A 25864-nucleotide genomic window follows, 5' to 3' on the forward strand; every position below is an offset into this window, starting at 1 on the left:
AAAAAAATAAGCCTACTTTAGATTCCAACAGTATGACATGCTACCAGAATAATGTCTTTTGGTGACAAATATCGAGTAAAAGTTCTCATGTGACGTGTGAATGAAGTTGTTTGAGGCAAAAATAAAATCAGCAGTATGGCCTTCTCACCTATTGTTTTTGATAGCCTCAATGCATTTAGGTAATTATTTTGAGAGAGAAAATGGCATGGAGGGGAAGAAGCAAAAAGAAAAAGAAAAAAAAAGTAATTTGATAACAAGGTTTAAAAAATAACTCTGAGTGTGGTCACTGGCACAAGGACCTGACTGAAGCAAATATATCATATGTTTTCTAAGTTTAAAATTGCATTGCCAAAGAAAGCAGAGGCTTGAACTTGAAACGCTCTTGCCTGTTCAAGATTTAAAGCAATTCTCTAGCTGCCAACCCATTCCAGACTGAGTGGAAGTCAAGCTTTTCAGGTGCACTGTTCGAAAGGGAGGGTGTCCCCACTAAGCCAATTTCAGATGTGTCCAAGAAGAGCAAACAATGGAGTCCTTCCTAGAGCTATTCCGCACACATAGCCACCATGCCCAGAAGGTATGGGCTATACATGCTGACTCAGAGGGGCTCAGCTTGGCCGTGGACCATGATGTGGAGTGTTACCTATTATTTTCGTACATAAACAGATTATTTTCCTGTATTTTCCCCATTATTATAAATGGATTGTGATGATGGGGAAGTAGGGTGCAGATTACTTGTCTTTTTAATATGTAGGCTACCTACATAGGTCCTGCGTGTAGAACCTACCTAGAGGTCCTACATCAGACTTATGGAGAAGATGCTGCCCTCCTCAAGTGTTCTGGACATTGATATGGTGGTGGTGACTGGATGGGACTTTGCATTGTCCCCTGTGGGGTGAGGTGAGTGTGATCTGTGAGTAAGAGGAAAGTAAAATGAATATTCGATGTTCAGAAATTCAGACTATGGTAAAACTTTTAGTGATCATCATTTCTGCGTCTCTTCTTGGACATGTGGGAAGTCTCTTCCGGGCCACCCTGAAGTTAAATGTGCCATGTGATCCCAAGGGCTGGCCAATGGAACGGGAGCAGAAGTGATGACTGTTACTTTAAGGGCAAATGTGTTACAATCTCATGTGTCTTCTTTACATTTTCTCCCATCTAAATAGCTGCAAGCAAAGGACTCTAAGATAAACCTGTCACACGTACACGATGGAAGGAGGCCAACTGACAGCAGAAATTTCTGAGTAAGTAATAACTTTGTATTGAGGATAGCACTTATATTTGGAAATTGTGTTTTATAGCAGCTGCGTTGATCACCTTGACCAATACGCTATTCTAAACTGAAGACTAGATCATAAAGCTGGGAAAGCTCTTTATTTTTCTTGAAAGGAGTGAAATCATCCTCCTGCCCTGTCATCTTCATCACATTTGGTTCAAAAAGTCCTTTTTTAGGATTGTTCTGATAGATAGGAACAAGTCAGGATGTAGAATGTAAGAGAATTGGGACAAGTGGTTCAGAGCTAAAGTTTTCATCAGTGAAGGCATTGAAGGTCCACCCTTCACGGTGGTCCTTTTTCTGTGGCCTGGATAGCACACTGGGGCTTCGCATATCTTTCTATGGCAGGATAGCACATTTTTATACATAGGCATCTAGGACATGACAGCTATATAAAGCTCAGTCAATAACTGAACACCGTTGCCCAGGTCTTGGGATATGAGAACACCAGGTTAAATAAACCCATGGGCAGTTGTTTCTGGCCATACGTCTTCCTCCTCATTTCTGGGTATGGATTGCACTTGAAAACTCCAGCACAGCAATCCCTCTTGACCTATCGGTGACACCCAGCAAGGCCAGGCAGCAAGCGTGTGGATGCTGCTGGCATTCATAACTGGAAATAAGTCCCTAAAACACCCATTTTCTCATGGTGGTCCAGTATAGAACTGTGATCCAGGAATCTCTTTAAAACCCTCTTAAGCCTATTAAGATTATCATAATCTATAACCTTGCAAGGACACAAGTCCTGCATAGTCAGCTACTTTGTAACATGGTATTTCCATGTCTTTGAGATCCTAAACCTGATTCGTCAAAGCGTGACGGCTCCTAGTATTTTGAGATTGGGTAAAGCACTTCATGTTTATCTGCTGAGATCTTAAAAGGCTGTGACTGAGGTCTAGAGCTTTCTCTTTGTCATCTAGGACTATATGACAGTACCTCACCAAGTCACTCCTCACGCATCTAGACAGTAAAGAAGCTCAGGCCAACAATACCCAGCCTAGAGACCTGGAGGACATCACAGCCCATCCAAGCCATCAGTAAATCCTTGAAGCTTTAACCCTGGCCTCCTCCTCCCTCCACTCCCACCCCCAATTTACAATACCCTCTCTTTTAGGAGAAGGGTGGTGGAATTGCTTTGCATTGGAATTATTGGTATAAAGAGCTACCTTCTCATCTGAGTAATGCTAATTCATTCCCATCCATGGTCACTCACTACCTATTAGAAATATCCTGACAGCCTGCATCTCATTACCATCGCAGCAGGTCCAGCTCCCAAGAATAACCTTCTAAGGAGGATGAAATGTACGCCAGTGGCATCTAATACCAGGACATTCACATTCATATTTTTAGCAGCGTATATCAGTTAGCCCAACCTTTAGTGTACTCTATGTACTTTTAATAATCTCCATAAAAGCCTGATTTCCAATCCCTAGGCTCAAGCTGACAGTGTAAATAAAATCACCCAAATCCACAGGGTAAGAGAAATGAAAATGACAAGGATTAAAATTTGGTCAAACCTCTTTCTTTTTAAAAATTCTGCTTCCCTTCCAATTGGATCACGACCCTCTGTGTGCTCAGCTTAAGACCAGACGGTATGCTTTCACTTTTATTCCTCTGCAGCAGGCTTACAGTATTTAGTGAGAGTCTGTGAAGACTGTGTGCTGGGTAGAGAGTTAATACCATAATCCCCTATCGTTGGGGTCAAATGCTGAATAGAGCAAAAGAATTAGAAAACATGTTACATACAATGGCCGGAAAAAACGCATCAGCATGCTGTTCTGCGAACACTAGCATCCTTCACCCCCAGGTAGTGGCCACGAGGTAACAGAGTGGATGAAGAGACGTGTACCTGAAGTCCAGGGTGTACTCAGAAGCAGGGGTGGGAGACCTGAGCACAAGTCTTAATCCCCATATGAAAAGTGAAAGTGAAAGTGAAGTCACTCAGTTGTGCCTGACTCTTTGCGACCCCATGGACTGTAGCCTACCAGGCTCCTCTGTCCATGGGATTTTCTAGGCAATAGTACTGGAGTGGGGTGCCATTGCTGTCTCCAGGGGATCTTCCCAACCCAGGGACTGAACCCAGGTCTCCCGCATTGTAGACAGACGCTTTGCTGTCTGAGCCACCAGGGAGGTCCCTAATCCCCATATACTCTGGGCCACATTTGTCACCGTTTTTAATTGCTTCTATCCCAGTACTTGCTCCGTGGTTAGTTGGTAAGTAACGCATGTGGGCACTAAATTGTTTCCCAGAGCTGAACGCTGATCTCTCCCTTTTCCCTCTTCAGCGGTGGGTGTGAATATTGTTCTCAAAGTGCTGCCATACATCTATCTCTGGAGAATTCTCTCAGTGAACAAGTAGAAATTTGAGGCACCGAAGGCAAAAAGAGTTGGACAGCCACCTTCCATTGTATCTTGGGAAAGTCAACTGAACTTCCTTGGAGTAAGATTACGAGCAAGGAAAAAACTTTATGTGGAAGTTCTATAAAGAGAAGAGAGTATGTGTGTCAGTGGTTTGGCCGTAAAGTGACAAGCTGGATTTATTTGAAACAATGTCCTTTGAAGTAGCAACTATTACAGATTCAGCATTTAAATTTCTAAAGTTTATTTTAAAATTGACATGTAGTCAAATTTGGGGCTGTAGAGTTCTGTAGTGTTGACAAATGCAGAATTGTGTAAGCACTACCACAGTCAAGATACTTACATAAGATACCTAGGACAGTCGAATTCACAGAGTTAGAAAACGCACTGGCAGATGCCAGGGTGGCGGGTGGAGGTGGTCAGAGTTGGGGGGGCGGGGGAGGGGGAGTTCGCGTTTAGTGGGGACAGGGTTTCAGTTTAGGAAGGTGAATAATTCAAGAGATGGGTGATGGTGAGAGTTGCCAGGCAATGTGAATGTACTTAGTGCCACTGAATTGTACAGTTAAATATGGTTAAAATATTGTGTTTTTACATTATGTGACTTGTACCACAATAATTCTTATGCACACAATATCACATATGTACAATGTATACATGTTGTATATGTTGACCAGAATGATAATCCTGATAATCCAGAAGCCATATATGTAACAAAATAACAAAGACAACATCATCTATGCATTGTGAATATACATATATACTTTAACATATATAAATAACTAGAGAGCCAACTTTTGTGCAGTGAGTGTAGAAACAATCACCTAACCTGCTATTGTATCAACATGAACAAAAGAGCTTATTAAACGCACATTGATCTGAATATTAACCTGGCTTCCCTGGTGGCTGACAGTAAAGAATATGCTCGCAATGTAGGAGACCTGGGTTAGATTCCTGGGTCTGGAAGATCTCCTGGAAAAGGGAATGGACTTGTCTAGAGAATTCCATGGACAGAGGAGCCTGGTGGGTTACAGTCCATGGGGTCGCAAAGAGTCAGACACGGACACGACTGAGTGACTGAAACACAAAACGCACTGGAGATGGAGAAACTTTGACTTAAAATTTTAAAATCTCATGACAACTGTAACTAGAGACACGGCACTCTACGCGTTGCAAGTGTATCTTTAAACTCAAAGAGAGATGAGGTTGTAGGAAGTAGGGAAAAGATTGTGTTTATGCGTGTGTGTACATGTGCATCTGTGAGATTACATTACAAATCCGTTAGCCCCTTAGACGGGGGAAAATTGACTTGTTTTTGCATATGACCAATCCTGTGTGTTTATGCAGAAGATAAGATGGTTAGATAGCATCGCCAACTCAATGGACATGAATCTGAGCAAACCCTGGGAGATAGTGAAGGACAGGGAAGCCTGGCATGCTGCAGCCCATGCGGTTGCAGAGTCGGACATGACTTGGTGACTGAACAACAAATATGACTAAATGAGCAAAAGCTCATGGCCTTAAGGAGAAAACCATTAGAAAAAGTATTGTTATTATGTTTGGCATGTTGTACAGCTTATGGATTCTTAGTTTCCCAATCAGGGATCAAACTTGGGTCCATAGCAGTGAAAGCACCATGTCCTAGTCCCTAGACCACCAGGGAAGTCCCTAGAAAGATGATTAACTAGGGTTTTAGCATTATGTTTGTGAGGACAATCTTTTCTTCACTTAGTAAGATACCATCACTCATATGAAAACATAAGGTTTGATTTCCCCAGGAAGTATAGACATATTATGAGTAATTCAGCATATCATCTCGTTCCTGCAAGGTATACTGACCAAATTACTAAAAGAATCTGATTTCAAGCAAACAAATCACTGTTGTTTAATAAAAGGAATATCCTTAATTTTATGTTTTATCTTTATCCCCACAGTAAGCCTCTGAATCTTCTTTACTGGTTCCTCCTCATCTTTTCCTCATACTTCACTCATATTCACAGAGAAATCATTTATGCCTATGATTGGTCATTGATCTACACCTCCAACCCAGGTTTCCCTCATGAGTTCTGCATGTTCCAGTTTTCTACTTGATCTCTCTCCCTGGATATTCCACAAACCCAAACTTAAATTGTCCAAAATGGACCTCAGTATCTGTCAAACCAAATGGCTCCCCCTCCATAGAATTTTCCATGCACTTCGATGAGCTCTTATCTCACTTCCTGTTTCTTTCACAGGACTGCAGGCAATGAGCATGTGTCTTTTCCCCAGTGCCTGGCATGGTGCCTGGCATCTGGTAGGCATTTATAAATATTTGTGGAAGGCATGAGTGCATATGACACTCATATGCATATAAATAGAAATTTATTTCCACCTCAGACCCCAATGTTTATGAATAGTTTTTAAATGGATGAGTAGCTCTGATACACATATAGATATAAGCATTCATTCCCACACCAACCACCAACTACCGTATCTACATAATGTCTAGAGATCAAATAAAGTCTGCTTTGTGCAGCAAGGAAATTAATTAGCACATTTCAGTTTCTCTCCTATTCTCTTTTCTCATTGAAATCATATTCTTTTTTATTCAACATTATAACATAAGCATTTTTCCGTTTCTTAAAAAGTCTCAGACCTTACTTCCACCAATTGAATTAATACTACCTCAGAAAGAAGTTCTTGCGGTGCACTGGAAGTTCCGTTGGAAGCATCATTTGGAAGCATCAGCACCTGGAAGCGAGCACCTCCTCTAGAAGCAACTCCTCTTCAGCGTCTGTGTTCTACAAAGCGTGGCCCCCGGACCAGCAGCATCGGCCGCATCTAGAAACTTGTTGAAAATTTTTGGTCTCCACCCCCTCGTTTCTGCATCAGAGATGCTGGTGTGGAGCCTGAGATGTGTACTTTAACAGGCTCTCCAGGTGATAGAAGTTTGAGAACTACTGTTAAACACTCTTCTGTGAACCGTATATCCGCAACATGCGAATCTTGCTGCGTGAATTCACTTTCCACTCACCCTCATCAGTTCCATATCATATTCATACGGAAAAAAAAAAAAGCCTTCTATATTTGGCAATAAGTCTTTAAAACAAGGCCTAGTTTCTTGCTGTACATAAAACATAAATAAATAGAAGTACAGTATAAGGCAGTATTTTTTAAACTTAGTTTTAGGAACAGAAATTTGCTTCAAATGAAGTATTGTGCAAAAGTCGTGTGTGTGTGTGTGTGTGTGTGTGTGTGTGTGTGTGTGTAGGGGAGACAACAGAGAATGACTATGTTTGAACGTGGTTGAAGGGGTTGGAAATCAGAATCTGCTCACTGGACTGGGCTTTCTTCCACCCTTTTCTCCAGGATGCCTCCAGGGAACCCAATCTGAAAACCTCCGAGAAGGTGGAAAGGGAGTGAGGTGGGAGTCAGGAGACCTGGTCTCTGTTTTATTTCTTTGGGTCACTCATTAATAATGCATCTCTGAGCTACATGTTCCTTATCTGAAAATAAGTAACCTAAAATTTCTCTTCCAGCTTGGAGTTTCTTCTTTCTCTCACTTATTGGCTAGCTTTTTGTAGAAAAAGATCCGAGCTATTTCGCAAGTTCTCTTTTCCTTGGAGACTCAGGCAGACATGTTGGCTATGCCATTTGCAAGTCCCCTGTCTTTTCTTTCAGTGTCAACCAACAGGCATTAATAAATAGACAGGCACCTGGCCAGGCACACTGGTGCTTTTGAACTGTGGTGTTGGAGAAGACTCTTGAGAGTCCTTTGGACTGCAAGGAGATCCAACCAGTCCATCCTAAAGGAGATCAGTCCCGAATATTCATTGGAAGGACTGATGCTGAAGCTGACGCTGAAGCTCCAATACTTTGGCCACCTGATGCAAAGAACTGACTCATTGGAAAAGACCCTGATGTTGGGAAAGACTGAAAGCAGGAGGAGAAGGGGACGGCAGAGGATGAGATGGCTGGATGACATCACTGATGCAATGGCCATGAGTTTGAGCAAGCTCCGGGAGTTGGTGATGGACAGGGAAGCCTGGCGTGCTGCAGTTCATAGGGTTGCAAAGAGTCGCACATGACTGAGTGACTGAAATGAACTGAGGCAGGCACCATTTGGCGTGCCACGAAAGAAATCTCCCACTAAATTCCCATTAGCACTGAACAGATTTTCAACCCCAGCATTTGACTGGGACTATGGCCTGATGATAACTAAGCCTGCTGGCTTAGTGGTAAGGAATCCACCTGCAATGCAGGAGACCTGGGTTTAATCCCTGGGTCAGGAAGATCCTCTGGAGAAGGAAATGGCAACCCACTCCAGTATTCTTGCGTGGAGAATCCTATGGACAGAGGAGCCTGCTGGGCTATAGTCCATGGCATCACAAAGAGTCAGACTCAACTGAATGAGCACACACAGGCCGATGCTGTGGGGATATGAGAAGGTTTCAGGGAGCAGCAGCACACAGTGGCATTGGCCTTTTCTGCAGCCTCCTCACATTCTTTCCCCTCAAGGGTCATGAGTATCACTTTGCGTCTCCTTCTTGCAGGGACCTCTGCATTTTCTGCATTTCCATCTTCTGTTTCTCCCTGACTTTTTCTTCTTATCAGTTCCCGTGACTCTGCTGATGCCACTATTATTTTTTTATTGGCTGTGCTGGGTCTTCGTGGCTGCACAGGCTTTTCTCTAGTGGCGAGCGGGAGCTTGTCTCTAGCCGCGGCGCACGGGTTTCTCATTGCGGTGGCTTCACTTGCCGCAGAGCCCAGGCGCCAGGGAGCGCGGGCTTCCGTAGTCGCGGCTCCCGGGCTTCAGAGCACAGCCTCAATAGTTGTGCTTCAAGAGCTTAGTTGCTCCACGGCCTGTGGGATCTTCCCGGATCAGGCATCAGACCCATGTCTCCTGCACCGGCAGGCGGATTCGTTACTACTGAGCCACCAGGGAAGGCCGAGGCCGCTTCTCAGAGACATCTCTAAGCCTGCTGGTGGCCGTCAGAGGGAAGGTGGGAGAGAGCCCAGGTCAGAACTGTGTTATCCCATTGCTGTGGACTGAATGCTTGTATTCCTCTCCCGCCACCCCTTCCGATTCACATGTTGAAACCTAAGGCCTAACGTGATGGTGTTTGAAGTGAAGCCTTTGGGAGGTGATTGGTCATGAGGACAGAGCCCCATCGGAGGGATTCCTGCCCTTGTAGAGGAGGCTCCAGAGAGACCCTTCTGCCGTGAACGTGCAGAGGACGGCCATGTGTGAATCAGGAGGCCAGCCAGTCGCCAGAACTGGGAGAAATCAACTGTCATCCGTAAGTCACCCCATCTATGGTATTTTTATAGCCAGAACAGACTAAGACGGCTATCCTTATGTAAAACAGTTGCATCTGTGTGTGTGTGTGTGTGTGTGTGTGTGTGTGTGTGTGTGTGTGTGAGTGCGTGGAGGGTAGCAGTAGTGGGGCAGTGGGGGAACCTGAGGGGCAAGTTGAGCGTGATCTTACACTTTTGGCACTTTGCTCCCATAAAGTCTCCTCTGAAGCCTCTGGAAAGAAGGTCATTGAGACCGTAGCGCCTCAAATGGCAAGGAGCATATTCTCTGAGATGCAGAGACCTTGCTCTAGCAGAGACACATTTCTGATGTGTCAGAGGTTTTGACAGAAATACCAGACGCTCTTTAATTAAATTTGTGGACCAAAAATGGCCTGGCAGGGAAAGGACACTGATAAAAATCTCTGTTATACCTTATATTTTACATTAGACTGTACTAGTTATGCACATATAATTATTTTTTCAAGTGGGGTTTTTAAAATGCAATCTACACATCTATGTTTTTGTGTGCTTTCATCATATGGAGAACTAAAGCATGGACTGCTTGGCTGGGGCAGCTGGCAGTGTTACCTAGCCCCTTTTTTCCTCTCCAGTGTTTTTAGCATCCCCCCAAGCTTTAGGCTCTGTGTCTTCTGCGTGTAAATGGGAGCCAATCTCACTCATCTTTTCCTTTGTATCCCCTTTACCCTCTGGTCACCTTCTCTTTTTCTCTCAGTCAAGCTCATTGAGACAAGAGTTAATGCTTAGGGCCTACAACGAGGCCCCTGCCTTTTTCCTCACAATTGCTCACGATTTCTCCAGCTTCCAATTGCCCCTCGACTTCCATCCGCACTCTGCTGGAACTGCTCTTGCTAAGTTACCCGTCTCAAATCCCCTGACAACTTTTTTGTCACTGTTACACTTGACTTCTATGAGAAAACTCCATCATTTCCTTCTTGACTTCTTCCTCCTTCGAAGTCCAAGCCCCTCTTTCTCCTAGTTTTCCTCAGAGCTCGTGAAGCCATTCTTCTCAGCCTATGCTGGTCCTCCCTGAGGATCTGTCTTCTGCCCTCAGCTTTTCTAGGCTACTTACTCCTCCTGAGCAAAACCATCCACACCCGAGGGGTTCAGCCCTCACCTGTGTGCCGATAGTATCCAAAGCAATACCTTCAGCCCAGATCTGCCCCTCGTGAGCTCTCAACATTCATTTTAGACGGTCTCCATTTAATAGCGACCTTAAATTAAAATTATCATCTTAACTTTTAAACTCTGCTCCTTTTGCTCGGTGAATATCACCATCCAACCACCCAAGTAAGAAACCGAGATTCATCGTAGACTTGCCTACGTTCAATCAATCAAATCCTCCCAGTACGGCACCCTCTCTAATCTCTCTACAGTTGTCATCACTGCTGCCTGGGTTTGAGTTCAGATAGTGTTCATGTATCATCTAGGCAGGTGCCTTCTGGGTTCCCTGCCCTTAGTTTCTCATAAATTATCTACAAATCACCTTCAATCCATCCTCCAGATGATCGTCCCAGAACAGTGTCATTCAGTATGGTAGCCACTAGCCACTTAGAGCTATTTACGTTTAAATAAAACTAAGTGAAACTGGAAAATTTAGCTCCTCAGTTACCCTGGCTACATTTTAAGTGCTCAGCAGACCACGTGGCTCATGGTGGCCCCCTGAAGAGTGCAGATACAGAGTATTTGCCTCATTGCAGAAAGTTCTATCAGATAGTGCTGTTCTAGAGCATGATTGTGTCATACCCTCAACTTGCTTCCCAAGTGATTTCACACATCCCTCAGATTAAATTCCAGAATCCTTTAGCATGGCATGTGGGACCTTGCCCTCCAGTCCACTCTCCGTTTCATTGTCTCCTGAGCTTGAAACCTATGCTTCCATCGTATCAGGCCCCAGCCCCTGTTCCCATGCTTTTGGTTATGCTGTTTTTTCCACTTGGAAGGGCTGCCTTCATTTGTCCCTTTAAAACGCCTGTGTATGTTTCAAACTCAATTCAAGCACTATTCTCTCACTGAGGCTTTTCCTTGATTTCTAGGCAGAGTTTAGACTCCCCTTTGTATAACTTTCCCTGGCAGCTTATACTACTATGATACTCCTTGGTTTTTTTTTTTTTTTAATCTATTGATTCACTGTTGAAAGCTGAATAATGACTCCCATCCCAAGACATTGACATCCTCATCTCCAAAACTGATGAATATCGTTACCTTACATGGTAAGAGGAACTTTGCATATGATTGAATTGTAGCACGGGAGATGGGGAGATTATTATGATTATCCAGAGATGCTTTATGATATAATCACAGAGGTCTTTATAAAAAGGGTACAGGAGTGTTATAGCTAGAGATCTAGAGAGAAGGATATAGGATGATAGAAGCCGAGTTTTGGAGAAGGAAATGGCAACCCACTCCAGTAGTCTTGCCTGGAGAATTCCATGCACAGAGGAGCCTGGTGGGCTACAGTCCAGAGGGTCGCACAGAGTCGGACACGACTGAAGAGGCTTAGCAGAAGCAGCAAGCAGAGTTTAGAGTGGTGTGAAGAGAGAGGAAGGGGCTGCAAGTCAAGGAATGCAGGTGGCCCCTGGAAGCTGGAAGGGACAAGGAAACGGGTCCTTCCTTGGAACTCCCAGAATGCAACCTGTTGACCCACTTTAGACTTCTGACTTTTAGAGCTAAAATATAATAACTCAGTGTTGCTTCAAACCACTAAATTTGTGGTAACTTTTTACAGCTGCAGTAGTAAATGAATACATTTACTTTTTCATCCATACACCTATGCCACATATCATTTGACATACATTTGCTAAGCGCCTGCTTTGTGCCAGACCTAGCATTATACACTAAGAATAATGAATGAGACTCAATTGTTGCTGGGGGAGATATGATGGAGGTAAGGGAGATGACAGGTGCTCTGAAAAAAGTTGGATCGTAAAGGTAATGAGGGGCCAGACTGTGAAGCGCTCTTCATGTTGCTGTCTAACGTTGGGGCCATTTTCTGTAGATAATGCAGAACATCATTGGTTCATGATCAGATCTTTGGCTGCACGAGTGTGGAAGGGGATGATGCTGGAGGCAGGAAGATACATCAGGCGACTGCATTCTTCTGGGTAAGAAATGATGAAGACCCAAAGGAGTGTGGGAGGACAGTAAGGAAGTAGAGCTAGTGATACTGGGGTGATATTTCAGAGGTAGAAATGATGGCATTTTGGATCAGTTAAATACTGTGCATGAAAGGGCAGAGTCCAAGATGACTCTGCTCTAAGATGACCCCGAGAACGGATGACTCTAAGTCAGTGCCTGGCACACTGTGGATAAGAAACAATTGTCTTGAATTGGATTGTGTGGCAAGAAGACAATGGAGTAAATCATCACTGAGAGGAAAGGATGATGCCAGTGAATCTGAATAGTGGAGGAAAATAAATAGAAGAATAAGTGTGTGTGTGTGTGTGTGTGTGTGTGTGTGTGTGTACGCGCGTGTGTGCGCATGTGCGCAGGGCACTGGGAAAAAAGGATGTGAAACCTGTGTCCATTACCCCATGCGATTTTTTACTTCTTAATTAAACTTTTGCTAGAACCATGTTCAGAGAGTGAGTTTAGCAAACTGTATAGCCACCTTTAAGATGCCAGATTTCTCTCAATGGTAAGTTTAGCTCTGCTGTTTGGATCTGAAACAGCTTTGAGCAGGGGAGGGAGAGCAGGGGGTGTGGGTGGACTTTCAGTGCATTTGCTCTATCGTTTCGGAATGAGGGCAGTGCCTTGGGTTTCTCCCTCCCCATATCCCTCTTTGCTCATGCCTGCATCTGAGAATGAAACGTTCTCTGGCACTGGATGGGGCTACATATGTGTCCCTTGCCCAAGACCCTCTGCAGTGGCTCTGTGGAGGTGAATATTTGCTATGTTGAAATATACATCTATAACCTCTGCTCCTCCAAGAGACATCCTGTTTCCACAACACTGGGAGAATATGCACAGTTTTCCAGCAAAGGTCTTGAAGCTGTTTCTCACCAACCTTGTTCTGTGGCAGACTGTCTGTGGCCATGGGACAGCAGAGTGGGGTCCATGGTGGGGGGACAGATCTCTCCTTGCATTTATATTTGTACAGCACATTGTTCTAGCAGCTATGAATTGTGACTTTGCAAAGGAAAGGGGGAAAGTCTTATGGTCGAATTAGTTGGGGAAATTCTGAGTTAAACAAATGTGCTTCATTCTGCAAGACCTCTCAGAAGCTTTACTCTACCAATATGTGCTATGAATATCTGAGACAGGGGTGAAGATTTTCCTAAACATAGCTGACTCCAGAGCACTATAAACTTTCTGTGGAAAAGTGCTCCCTGCATCAGTTTGGAAAGAGTTGTGCTACTGAAGTAGAATGGCCAAGGTGTTTTTAGTTTCGTGCACACTCAGCTGCTGCTGCTGCTGCTGCTAAGTCGCTTCAGTCGTGTCTGACTCTGTGCGACCCCATAGATGGCAGCCCACCAGGCTCTGCCATCCCTGGGATTCTCCAGGCAAGAACACTGGAGTGGGTTGCCATTTCCTTTTCCAATGCATGAAAGTGAAAAGTGAAAGGGAAGTCACTGAGTTGTGTCCAACTCTCAGCGACCCCCTGGACTGCAGCCTACCAGGTTCCTCCATCCATGGGTTTTTCCAGGCAAGAGTACTGGAGGGGGGGTGTACACTCAGCAGGAGTTTATAAAAAAGACCTCTAGCCATTACCCATCTTCGTATGGTTTTCAGTGAGCATGAAGCACTCAAGATTGACTGAAATTGGACCAATCTCCCTATTCTGACACGTCTGGTTTGGATCGGAACTCGCTTTACAGATGAGCCAGGATCTAGGGGTAAATTAGAGCTACTTCTGTCATCAGTCCTCGTCTTATCACACTCGGGGTTTCCTTTCCTCTCCCTACACACCCCTCCAAATGGTTTCTTATAATAAAAAACAATTCATGTTGGTTTCCTTCTTAAAACTTGTTTTAAAAATACTTTGAAAACACTAGACACTTTTCTTTGGATAATACAATAGTAACTAGATACTGGATTGGCCAGAAAGTTTATTTGGGTTTTTCCATAAGACTATGGAACTTCCTCACCAACCCAGTATTTATGTTCTGCTTCTCTTGTTCCCATGTGAATACAAATGCAAGGTGTTTTTCAGTTTTCAGGAACTTTATTGTTTATAATCCAGATTGATCCTTAGAACAACTTGACAAGGAGGAGATGAAACCCCATTGTCTTATTCTGCTATAACAAAACTGCCCAGACCTGGTGGCTTACATACAGTAGAAACTTATTTGGCTCAAGATTCTGGAAGCTGGAAATCCAAGATCAGTGTGCCAGCATGGTTGGGTTCTAGTGAAGTCTTCTTCCAGGTTGCAGAGGGCTGACTTCTCAGCATGTCTTCACAGGGTAGAAGGATTGAGGGAACTTTCTGGAACCTCTTTTATAAGGGTACTAACTCCATTCGTGAATCCTCCACTCTTGTGACCTAATTACCTCCCAAAGCTCCACCTCCTAATACTATCACATTGGGCATAGATTTCAATGTATGAATTTTGCAGGGAATATAAACATTCAGCCTATAACACACATTTTATAGAAATGAAGCAAATAACATATATGGCTGCCTAGTTTATGCAGGTATTTGGCTAAGTGTTTTACATGTATGAGCTCATTTAAAGCTCCTCTCTGAAAGTGAAAGTCTCTCAGTTGTGTCCGACTCTTTGCAACCCCATGGCCTATACATACAGTCCATGGAATCCTCCAGGCTAGAATGCTGGAGTGGATAGCCTTTCCCTTCTCCAGGGAAACTTCCCAACCCAGGGATCAAACCCAGGTCTCCCACACTGCAGGCGGATTCTTGTGAGCCACAAGGGAAGCCCAAGAATACTGGAGTGGGTAGCCTATCCCTTCTCCAGCAAATCTTCCTGACCTAGGAATTGAACTGGGGTCTCCTACATTGCAGGCAGATTCTTCACCAACTGAGCTATGAGGCAAGCCCTTAAAGTTTTATATTAGGATATGCTTTCCTTGTGTTAGAAATGAAGAACTAGAGACTAAGAGTGAATTAACTTGCTCAGTCACATAACATAAAAGCAAGCCGTGGTGTTTAAACTCATGGTTGTTTAACCCCTAGGCCTACTCTCCTTCCATGACGGCACTCTTAAAGAGGAAACCGAAAACAAGGGCAACTCAAGATTTGCCCAAGTTCACATGGCAGGTTGGGGAAAGTGCTGGAATTAGGACCTAATTCACAGGACTTTTCATCCAAGGGTCTGTCTTCTACGTACTTTAGCCAGGTCACTGGAAGGCATTTTCAAGAGTAATTAACGACCTGTGAAATGTCACCGACAGCAACCACAACAATTGCATGAGAGCAACGGGAAGAGAAGACAAAACCAGTGGCTCCGAATCTCCCACCCATCCCTCAGTGACCTCATTGTTGCTAAGCAGAGCAGATCCTCCATCTCTAAGAATGCCACCTCAACTTCATTCTTTTTTGTCACATAAGTAAGGTGCAGTATACTTAAGGAGTTTGGGTTCTCCTTACCTCTTCTTTTCATGACCAAAAAAAAAAAAAAAAAATCAATAAGTCCCTGCATACAAATCTTCAAGTTGTGAGCTTTCAAGGATGAGAACATGCACTCATCAATGTCGGGCATGAGTGAAATTGCAGCTTGCCCTCCATCTCCCATTGCTGATTCTCCTTCAGCTCTACCGTTTCCCACCTCCTCTCCTCCAGTCAGTAACTCTTCTTGCCTTGTATGCCAGCTGTTGTACTGTACTACCCTACTTTTCAAGGTACTGTACTGTAAGGTTAAAAGTTTCCTTTAATTTTTGTGTTTGTTTTTTATGTATTATTCATGTGAAAAATATTATAAACCTATTTCAGTACAGTCCTATATAGCTGATTGCGTTAGTTGGGTACCTACACTAATTTTGTTGGACTTATGAACAAATTAGGCTTATGAATGAGCTCTTGGAATGGAATTCGCTATGTAGGGGATTTACCGCAGAGCAAATTCCACCACCTGCCCTTCAGTGGTACCTACTGTTTCCACTAATCAGATGAACGTGATTCAGTCACATCTCCCAACGTTCCCCTGTGTGAAATCCCTGTGCTGGTATCATGGGGATAGCTATGGAGCTGCACGGGGCACACCCTCCGAGAGCCTGCAGTCTAAACAGAGTGTGAGAAGTACTACTGAAGAGGTCCAAACTGTCAGGAAAGCAAGAGGTGAGACCCTCAGGGAGGTAAGGAAGGAGTCCTGGACATTCAGCGTGGAATGCTCACCCCTGTCTCTCAGAACAATTTCTGGGATGTCCTGCTTGTAGTCACCACATACAGCTCCTCAGGGACATTTACTGGCTAGTTCCTGAAAAGCAATGTCTACAGGGCAAATTTTTGTTGCCATTTTCCCAAACGCACAGTCTTTTTGAAGTTTTCCTTGATACCAGGTTGGGACAAAAGAGTGGTTATGATTTTGTGTCCTGGGTCTCTCCTGAGAGCGCCTTGAGCCACATGAGACACAAGTGTGAAGTGAAGGAGGAGAGGGGTCTGGTCTTTATAGAGTTGCTGGGCTCTAGTCCTCCTCTTGGGAGCTGGGAGTGGCTGTGTTCATCTGCTTTCTCTTTCCCAACTGACCCTTCCCCACTCTTGGATGCGGTGGTGGGCAGAGTCTGAGCTTGGGCCCCCTGTGGGGTTATTGCCTGTGGAAGTGATATAAGAAATCATTCTGCTTTTGTTCCCCCACTCATCCAGGCTCTGATGATTGGGCAGAAATAGAGTCGTCCAAAGGCCAGACCAAATGGATGCAGCCAAAGCGGGGAGTTAAGGTAGCAGAATCTATATCCCATGTTTTGAGGGATTATTTCCTTTAGCTATTGAATGAGGATCTTGAGGTCAGGCCTTACTTCTGTGATTAACAAAACCTTTGAGGATAATGAGGGGAATATGGAAATGGATTTAAGTTTCTCAAAGAAAAAGAGGTGCTTTATAAATCCAAAGCAGTTACATACGGCCTCCTGGGTTCAAAATTCCAGGGGGCTTACATTGGCCAATTTTGTGCATCCCCATGCCCAGTAATGTTCCCTCTTGCCCAGTTAGGCTTCCAGATCATTAGGCTGAGAGAAGTAAGGACTTCCCTTGAGGAAATACAGAGCTGTTATTCCCCTATCCCCTCCACCCCATCGTTGACTCGGGGAATCTCTGAGAATCTCTGGAAGGGACTTCAAAAGTCACGCAGCCCAGCTGCCAGTATATTCCCTTGCTAAGCAGGCAAGTGGGGATAGAAAGTAAAAGTGCAGTTAATTCTCAAGCATTTGGACGTAGATTGTCCACAGACAGAGAGTGAGAGATTTGTGTGTTTGGAGACAGTGCTTGGGGTCTCTTCGTATCTGTTCCTTCTCCAAGCTAAACAATCACAGATCATTTCACTGGTCCTTAGAGGACTGCTTTCAAACTTCTGAAATCGCATAAATTGAAGCCATTTTCATCTAACTAGGTTGATGCTGCCTTCATTTCCATTCCAGAAACTTTTGGCTATTCCCCATTCAGAAGGGACTGACTGCATTTGAAATAGGATGACAGAGGAATTACTCTCACTGAGATTACCCTTCAGCTACATCCCAGAACTGAGAGACTCTGCTAACTGCTACTGCCGTAATGACTAGCAATCACAGCACAATCACGGAAATGAATTAAATTATTAATTTCAATAGCACCCCATGGTGCATTTATAAATTCCACCATCTGGGGAACATAAATATGGAGGTCCACATTCTAAACTCGGAGGCATGGTGCTTGGTGCCAAGGGCTGTATCTTTGAAGGCAGTAAAGATTTTTCAAGATACTATATGTGGAGCAGCAAGCTGTGCATTTGAGAGAAGGATCTGTCCCTGAGTCTCTATTAGCTTTACTATTTATTTAAGGATCTCTTCTCCTTTATTTTTTAACCAGTTCATATCGATAGATGCAATGTATAAAAATCTTGGTTTAGGAAAAGTACACGATGGGAAATAAAGTCAAACTCATATTTGAACTATTTATTTATTCTCTCCCTTTTCCCTTTATCCCATTTCTTCCTCCCAGAGTCTCTTCTCATACTGACTTGCTTCACTTATGTAAATCTCTGGTTAATAAGTTCTTTCTACTGAGATAGCTATTCTTGGGTTTTGAATGGGTTCAAAAATCTCTCTAAAACTTTAAGAGCATTGTTCCTGAAGCAGAGAGGATAGAGGCCCTGGAGGAGTGTGTAACCTACTCGAATCAAGGAGATTTAACTTTCTTTCCTTACGTGGAACCATTTGGCCAGATGTTGGGGTTCCCTGAGCCTTCTCTGTTTGCCATCTGTCTTGTCCCCAAGGGCTGGTGAGAGAGGGACACTTCTAAAGACCATATGTAAATGACTTCCATGGAGCCTTCAGGGGCTCCCTAGGCTACCTTCTTCCCACTGTGGATCACCAATGCAAAGCCAAGCAACAGCCCAGGCCCCTGCCATTGTGTACCACAATGTCCTAATATCCAAAACAGCTAGATTTCTAGCCAATGAGTTCACTTAAGACCCACAAGAAAAATACATAGCTTCCTGCAGGATAAATGGTTCTAAAGCATCCAGGGTGTTGTGTAGCTCTTGACTTCCTTGGTCTCTGTATCCAGGGCTTTAATGCAATTTGTGTGTTGACTGGCTGATGATGAAGGCGACTATTGAGAACTCCTTTTAGAACTTCTACATATGCGCATCTAACCATACAGAGCTTAATCAGCCCTGCAGGCCAGTGTGATTTCTAATTGAGACTGAGGGAAAACTCCAAAGGTCGCCTGTCCCCTTTGCTGCCACCAACAATTGATGATGCTCAACTGGCCATTCAATGAAACAACTTTCATATATAAGGTTAAGTGAAAATATTGTGGGAGGGGCTATTTTTAGCAACTGTGTTTTAGGTTGATTCCTTTCAATTTTCTGTAGAGCCAAACATCAGGGTAACTTGAGATCTGGGGATCTACAACTTTGGGAAGAGGGGGATTGTACCTGAATAGAATTTCACTTCTTCATTGTTTTAGATGTCATTCTCATAACTTAGTCAAATCAGCTGATCATTAGCCAGTTGACAACAAGAGAATAAACAGAACCTGCAATCATGATAGATTAAATGAAACTTCTGATCTTCATGGCAAAGTCCTTGCCAGTAGCTTCTGTTTCTGTCCCTGGATGGTAAACATAAGCGTTCATGAAATTTGAGGAGCTGGACCTCTAGGGACTCCCATGTCCTGCGTTTATTAATGACAATGAAGGACCCAAAATCAGTGATTTATGCAATTTAGCCACGGTTATCCCCAACCTCTGTGGGAGTTAGTAGACTGGAATAATTACAGACTAAATAGTGATGATAAGGAGGAAATGTACTGTAGTTGGAGTTAGTGGGCTGAGAAAACAAATGTTTCCGGTCTCAGGAGAATCTGCTTGCTGTTATAAAGGAGAAAAGTAAAAGCAAAGAGACCTTGTCCTGATCTGTACAAGTTCAGTAGCTGGGAAAGACCACATAAAGTTATCATAAAAAACAAGAGGTGATAAACACAGAAGACCCTTTAGCATCCTGCTCCCCGCTCAGCCTGCCTCCCAGCAGCGGGAAGACAAACAATCGACGCACTGGTTTTGAGATGAAAATCTGGAATAGTCAGTTTTGCCCTCAGAGCCAATGCTGGTAAGACTGGAGGAACCAGTGTAACTTTGCCTGTATTTGCTTCTGACTCAAACACCAGAGAAAACTCACACAAAGAAGTGAGAAACTTCCTATTCCGAGTTGAGGAGTTCCGTGTGAGCCTGTCACAGCATCCGTTCTGGGTAATCACAAGGCTTCTTTTCTCTTTGGGTATCAGAATAGCTCACCCTAAGCCACCAGCCACTCTACATTAGTGACTGAATCCCTCTGAGGCCCAGGTCAAGTGGCCTGCCCGAGGCCATGACGGAGGACCCAGTAGACCACAAGCTCAGCAAGCGTGGCTTCCTGCCAGAAGCAATGCCTCTCCCTACAGTCTCCTTGAGTCTTACTCCCTGGATAGACGTGCTATCTGACACTACCCTGCAGTGAACAAAGGGAAAGGAAAAAAAAAAAAAAAAACAACAACAACCAGCATTTCTTTCTAAGATGAAAGCATATGGTACCATCAAGGGGGGTGGGTGGGAAGAAGGATGCCTGGGAAGATTCAAGAGTATGTTAGTTATACCTCAAGGGCAAATAGTATAAGAGAGAAGAAGAAGTTTTCTCATTTGTTGGGCACAATAGCCCTTCACCCCAGCAAGGGAGGATGCCTGCCTGAGTGAGGACCAGCTCTAAACTGACTCAGCACTTCTGCTCAAGTATCATCACTTAGCCAGGTGACCCTCTTTCTGGTGAATTTTTCCTTATAGTAAGATCTGATGGCCAATTTCATTGGCCATGGAAAAGAGAAACAATACAGTTCTATAGAGAATTATGTAAGGAAATCTAAATAAAATCCAGAGAATTCACACATTGATCCATTCACGCATAAGTCAGCAGCATCAAAACAAGACTCATCTGGCTTTCTATACCCTCCCTTCTTCCATTCAGATGCTTGTCGAGTTTTTCAGGAGGGTAACCTAATGAGGGGAGAAGGCGATGGCACCCCACTCCAGCACTCTTGCCTGGAAAATCCCATGGATGGAGGAGCCTGGTAGGCTGCCGTCCATGGTGTTTCGAAGAGTCGGACATGACTGAGAGACTTAGCAGCAGCAGCAGCAACCTAATGAGGAGATCTGGAAAAGGCTGCTTTTTGCTGGAGGTTCTCTCTGGCTGCCGCAGATCCCACCCAGCTGCCCTCAGGCTCAAGGAGCAAGATCCCCTCCCTGCACACCTGTATAACCCATTCAGGAGCCTGTGAGGAAGCCCTGATCTTCTTTTCCCAAGTGTGCTTGTCGGGAGGCTCTCTAAAAGGAGAGGGACCCAGGCGTCCTCATACTTCTGAATATCTGACTGCAAGCCTGTCTCTAATGCTCCTTTAGGGCTGTCTTCAAAGCTCCCAGGGCTTTCCTGGTGGCGCAGAGGTTAAAGCGTCTGCCTCCAATGCGGGAGAGCCGGGTTCAATCCCTGGGTCGGGAAGATCCCCTGGAGAAGGAAATGGTAACCCACTCCAGTATTCTTGCATGGAGAATCCCATGGACGGAGAAGCCTGGTAGGCTACAGTCCACAGGGTCGCAAGAGTCGGACACGACTGAGCGACTTCACCTTCAAAGCTCCCAAGAAATTAATCACAAGAGACTTCTACTCTAGGGAAATTCAGTTACATGTGGATTCCTCAGGGACTTGCCTGACATTATTGGTTATTCCTGGGTATCACTGGACATTGCTGGGAATCACTGGATAACCTATGTGATTATCAGGTGAGTCTCTGGTCCAAAGCTGGAGACCCCTCCCTCTCTCTGGGAACCATGACTTCTAGCCCCATGAAACCTAAAGTTCTGGAGATGGAGAATTCAGATTTCTCAAGTGGGCCACTGGGAGTGATGGTGAGCAGGGCCACTCCACCTTCCACTTCTTGGTCCCCAACAACAGCATATGATGGTTGTTAATTAAAGACGTATGTCTTATCCTGGAGGATGGTACCTGATTCTTGCAGGTTTCATCTCTAAACTAGCACTTTCACTGTGCCCTCAAAAAAGCCATTTCATTGCTTGATCAGGTCTATAGATTCTGTGTGTGATGATATTTAATGTATCCTTTGGTTGTATGCCCACTGCCAAACCTCTTTTTCTATAAACTGGGTCCCAAAGTCAGAGGTAACATTCAGTGGACTTTAAGTGGATAATAAGTGACATATTACATGACTGTCAGTAGATTAAACATCTATAGTCAACTGGTCAAAGCCTTGCAAATAGGATATATGTTGATTTCAGTCAAGAATTGCCACATCCAGGGTGAAAGGGATCCCCTTTGATCAATTTACCACCGAGTGGCTGGTTGGACTCCTTGAGGGATGGGTTCAGCCCTGGTCTTTGTGCATCAAATTAGACATTTGGCAGTGGCAATAACTAAGTTGGCTTTGGTGAGTAGGAACCCAAGTATGGAGAAGGCAGTGGCACCCCACTCCAGTACTCTTGCCTGGAAAATCCCATGGACGGAAGAGCCTGGTAGGCTGCAGTCGCTGAGAGTCGGACATGACTGAGTGACTCCACTTTCACTTTTTACTTTCATGCATTGGAGAAGGAAATGGCAACCCACTCCAGTGTTCTTGCCTGGAGAATCTCAGGGACGGGGGAGCCTGGTGGGCTGCTGTCTATGGGGTCACACAGAGTCGGACACAACTGAAGTGACTTAGTAGTAGTAGTAGTAGTAACCCAAGTATGCCCTCTATCACTGTCACAGTGGCTATTTTATTCATGAGCCCGTCACACCAGGATTAGAGTGGCTAATGACAGAGGCTGGCTGATATCAACTGGCTCAGTTATTATGAATAGTTGGTTGTTTAGTTGTCTATTTATTCCATGGTGTTTACTCTCTTATGGGCATTAATACGAAAAGATTTTCATCCATCAACATGCTCCTTTCTCAGATTTTTTTTTTTTTTTTGTCTCTGATATTGCAAACATCTTGGTGTTACATCCCTGTCCATCCACGCCATTCACTGTTACTGAGGAGTCTAGAAAATTCTTACCTTGGCTGACTTCTCTTTCCATACGCAGTTAATGATCAGATATACCACCTAAAGCTTTGCCCATTAGCAGGATTTCCCCTCTTGCTGCAGGCCACCGCTTCATATGACTGCAGCTCATTAGGAGTCCATCTTCAACTTGTACCCCAACACCAAGCCATCCGTAAATCAAGCTTGGCTCTTTCCTGCCTTCATCAGGTAGCCATAAGGGGCCTCCCATCTGGTCAGAGATGTTAGTTAAGGTCAAGTACAACAGTGGTGGGTGGCACGGGCTTCTGTAGTTTTCACCTTCTGGCCCTGCCCATGCCTGACCCTGGATGTCCTATTTCTGTCTTGCAACTGATGGCTTGTGTGCCTGACCAACCTTGTGATTTGGGGGTCTGATAGACCCTCCATAATGGGGAGCTCTGGCTGCATGATCCCTTAGTATCATGATCAGCTGATCCATCTCTACCAGGGTCCAACAGCTTGCAAGAAGTCCTCTTTCAAATTGTGTTTAGTTCTCTGCCATGGATGGCATGCCCTTGCTCCAAAAGCTTAGAGTTCTATATTATGATTTTCCTGTGGGGTTGCCATATATTCTGCACAACATCCTTTTCGAGTATAAGATCCTCTGGGTCAACTAGATTAGGTGGCAGGCTGCTCATACCACACTCTGAACCTGCTGCATGTCCTTCCCTCTGAGCCCCGCTCACAGCTGGCAGCCTTCCATGTCACTTGTGTATTCTCAAATTAGGGATGTGCTCTTCTCCCCAAAACCCAAAGACTCTTATCACGCATGGAGCTTTCTTCTCGGTTGTGAGAGGTATAAGATATAGTAGTATCTCTAAGGGGTGGGATGTCCTGAAATGCCCTGATTGCTTGGTATTGACAGAAGGTTTTATATTCCATCCTCTCAAGATCTTTCTCACTAGCTAGTTTGCCTCTCTCCTCTCCCTCCTTTAGCTAGTATTCTCGTCCTTGCTCCATCTCTACCTATCAGTAGGCTGATCTTTCTTCCCACAAAGTCTCCAATGTCCTTGCTATTCAGGGGATGCTCATCCAAGTGGATGAACACGACACTGTGGACATAGTGAACGTACATGTTCTGTAGACTGCTTAGAGGGTCCTGGTCTTTTCAGACTCTACTGAGAGGACGGGAAGTATGCATCAATTGAGGCAAGACTATAAATGTATATTGCTGTCAGTTCCATTTGAATTGCTTCTAATTCTCCTTGTTGATAGAAACAGAAACGAGTTAATTCATTATTAGGTCAATGCCCTTATACCATGCACCCAAAACCTGTGTTTTCACCCAGCAGAGCTAACTAAGATCATTAAGCAAGGTGTTAGTATGCTCTAGAAAGACATTACTTCTACTTTAATGGTTCCAACTGGGGCTATAACTTGGTGGAGTTTTGAGGATCATCCAACCTGATCGCTCTGGTTTTTGTAGAAATCACACTGGAGAATAAAGTGAGGGTGTGATGGAGACCCCTACCTCGTGTATGCTTTAGGTTTTAGGGGTGACTTTACTCTTTGCCATTCCCACATAGAAAACCGCATCATTTGGCATTGACTGTCTTGGTCGGGGGCCTTCCCCACGGCAATAGCTCCTATTCTGTATAGTCCAAGGAGCACCTGTATGGGGGTTCTTCCAACTGCCAAGTGTGTCCCTTCCAATTATACAATCAGCAGTCAAGGAAATGGCCACAGGGTGGATCCAATGGCCCAGCAGACCTACTGTGAGCCAAGCCTGACTGGAGCTCCATTTATTACCTGGCCTCCATATGCTCCCATTCTAACAGGGGCCACGATGACCCCAACATATCAATATCACCACTTTGGGCCCCCAAGTATTAATATCACCACAGACTTTCTGTCCAGCAGTCCTTAAATATCTGGGTGTTCCCCTTTCTCTACTTGAATCATGATGGGAGTTACCTTTAGGGAAGGGCTGGGGAATAATCATTTCAACCTTTGCCATGCTGTTTTAGGGTCCTTTTCATAGGTCCTGGCCTCTCCTTCAGGCAATGGGCTCAGATCTAGAAACTGAGCAAGGAGTCATACTTCTGTTGAGGCAACTGTGCTCAATCTCTTGATTGATCATCCTTGATTCTCTTGTCTATAAACTTAGCAACGCCCTGCTGGCTGCTCGCACAGTGTGGGAAGCCTGGGAACTCTACTAGTCAGCTCACAGCTCTCTGTCCTGGTTGCCTTGCTGACTTGCATGCTCATTATTATTAGACCAGCTCTTCTAATCGTTACATATGACCAGCAGACTTTGATTCGCTAGCCAAGCTAGCATCCCCATTGCTAACAGGGAGTGCAGTTTAAAGCAGCGATTCCCGTCATGTCCTCTGGTCAGCAGAGAACAGCTGGTACTGATTTCTCAGTGATGCGGGTGCCCCTTGCATTAATGTATTCCTCATGGTTCTGGTGGCCCTCAGGTGGGGCAGGCCCTTCTAAGTTGTCCTCAGTTGGATCAAGAGAGGCCAGTTCCTATCACGGTCACTGTATGCAGACTGCCCCTGGGAAGGAAGGGGCCCAGCCCTGAGAAAGACAGCTCTGTTCCACTTTGGGCAGTTCTAGAAAGAACAGACAATTGGGGGCAGTCAACTGCTCACACTCCAAGCAGCTTGGGAATAAGCCCTTCTTTGCTGAAGAGGGGTCTGGGAGGTACATCCCAGCCTTCACCATACCTAGGAGAGTTACTTGAACATTCCCAGCTCTCTGAACCTTCTGTCCCTTCATCCACCATCTGCCACCACGGTCTGGGATTTCTACTTCACAAATTTGCAGGAAATTTTAGATCAAAATATTTCTAAAGACATTCAGATATTTGCAAATTGGCAATAGAAGGCAATGGCACCCCACTGCAGTACTCTTGCCTGGAAAATCCCATGGATGGAGGAGCGTGGTAGGCTGCAGTCCATGGGGTCACTAAGAATCAGACACGACTGAGGGACTTTACTTTCACTTTTCACTTTCATGCATTGGAAAAGGAAAGGGCAACCCACTCCAGTGTTCTTGCCTAGAGTATCCCAGGGACGGGGGAGCCTGGTGTGCTGCCGTCTATGGGGTTGCACAGAGTCGGACACGACTGAAGCGACTTAGCAGCAGCAGCAGCAGCAAAGATTAATTCGCCAAGAAATTGTTTGATTCTTCCACTTTAACTCTTAGATTATCTGATGTCTAGCACATAAAGCATTCATGAACTAGAGCTTAGATAGGTATGTTTTAGAGATCATAGGCTTGAATCAGCAAACCAAAGAACTTCACAACAAATTGAGGCAGAT

The 25864-nt window shown here is 44.6% G+C and overlaps 1 long non-coding RNA gene across 1 annotated transcript in view; it reads left to right on the forward strand.

Annotated features, from left to right (window-relative positions):
- The first annotated feature begins 715 nt into the window (after window positions 1-715).
- Window positions 716-25864, forward strand: part of LOC105616575 (uncharacterized) — a 42119-nt gene continuing 16970 nt past the window's right edge. The window contains exons 1-3 of the long non-coding RNA XR_009595751.1: window positions 716-897; window positions 1164-1241; window positions 3559-12027. This is a non-coding gene — a long non-coding RNA (uncharacterized LOC105616575). The remainder of the gene's footprint in view (window positions 898-1163; window positions 1242-3558; window positions 12028-25864) is intronic.

The sequence above is a fragment of the Ovis aries genome, chromosome 12 (genome assembly GCF_016772045.2).
Source record: "Ovis aries strain OAR_USU_Benz2616 breed Rambouillet chromosome 12, ARS-UI_Ramb_v3.0, whole genome shotgun sequence".
In the NCBI taxonomy this organism is placed as follows: domain Eukaryota; kingdom Metazoa; phylum Chordata; class Mammalia; order Artiodactyla; family Bovidae; genus Ovis; species Ovis aries.